Below are 1807 nucleotides of genomic sequence, written 5' to 3' on the forward strand. Positions count from 1 at the left end.
TGACTAGTACATATTACACTACTTCTTATTTTACATAATTTTTTTCTCTTTGTGTCGGCAATTGATTCAAGTAAGTCATTGCGGATTGCTGTGGTCGTTTCCCTTATCAACTCTTATATTTATCAGGGACTGTTTGTAGTTCAAGCCAGGTGAAATGAGGTAGGACGGTATGTGGAGTTATCACAGAGGCTGTAACCAATGTAATGTATGGTAGAAGGTGTATCCCACTGGTTTGTCACCAATGTAATGTTGTGGTGAGTTCGCATTCCTGCTGGTTTGTTTCTCAGGTGAGTTAAGGTTATTCTAATTTTCATTCCTGCAAGAGTTTGGTAGTTGGAGTACAGAGGACAGAGGCACCCAGGGAGGAGCAGGGCATCTTGCCCGAGAGGGCGAGCGGTCTGTGTCAACTGCTCAGAAATTGTTATGAACAAACTTTGGTTTGAAACATTTCATAATGGGAAATGTGTGATATTCAAATAGTACGACATTGTTAGGTTGTACTCTTGGCAGCGCATGGACATGGACGCTGCCGAGAGGACAGTCGAGGCAGGTTGAGCAACACCTGGGACATCTCCCTTTATTATTGTTATACTGTCCCTGTATTTCTCCTTAGGAAATAATAAACTGATAGTGTGCCCATTGTGTTTCCCTTCTTCACTAAGTCTAGAAGGCACACAGACACTGAGGGCACAAACCTACGCAGCATAAGAGAAAACATGAAAGAATTTGAAAGAACACAATTTCAGATACATATGGTCACATTATGGTTTCGTGGTGAAGAAACAAGGGTACCTTATGTACAGTTATATGCAAGAAGAGATTATGGTGTTTACAAGACTAAAAAGCTTCGGGATAAGGAGACAGAAATACTGAGTATTCATAAAACATAAAGACATTTGAATATCGATAATAATAGTGATAACATACTTAGTGATTCAGAATAAGCATTTTCTAATGAACATTTTGAGTATAAACAAGACAATTATATACAGACATAATAACAGCATGGGAATTGTTTATGATAATAAGGGTTAGTTTAGCATGTTCTAAGGTCTCTTCGACATTGTCACAGTTGTAGACCTGTTGGTGTCGGCTGAGGACAGTTGATTTACTGTAAGATAAGAAACATATGCCTTTTTGGTATGTGAGATGAGAGAGATCACGAGAAAAGGTCATTATACTAGGTCCCTGCAGATCGCTACTTACATTTTCCTCTCATATTTTCTTCTTTATCTTTGTGGAAGTAAAATATAAAACGAAAAAAAGACAGGAATAAAGTAGAAACCAGCATTAAAAACTGCAAATTTATATGAAAAACTGGCTAGTAGCTTTGCCTCTCGTTTACGTTTACTATATTGACCCTTGCGTGTATGATCTAGTTCACCAATATCCGTCATGGCACCGAAAGTGGACCCTGCTTAGGAGGATGCTTAGGATGCCATATGACCAGGATGTTCATAAGAGTAAGTATTAAGCTGCTTCATGATGTAGTGGAGGGACGTCACCTGTTGGGACACTTATAGATCCAGCAAAGGACCAGGAAGTTGCCAGCACAGGCACTAGTCACTCCAGGATGCTGTGAAAGGATGAGCGCGCAGCAGAGATGGACCTGGACGAGATCTGGAAGGACGTGTGGACGTCGAGGACGGACGGTTTCACCAAGGACCAGGAAGAAGAGGATGACAAGGAAGAGCAACCACAAAGATGGATCAAGGACTATACACACGAGAGCGAGAGAAGAAAAGGGAGACAGCAAGCATAATCAGGACTACAAGATGGTCCATAGTGCACCCTGGGCCGATGATGA

Source organism: Penaeus monodon, chromosome 7 (assembly GCF_015228065.2).
Source record: "Penaeus monodon isolate SGIC_2016 chromosome 7, NSTDA_Pmon_1, whole genome shotgun sequence".
Lineage (NCBI taxonomy): Eukaryota > Metazoa > Arthropoda > Malacostraca > Decapoda > Penaeidae > Penaeus > Penaeus monodon.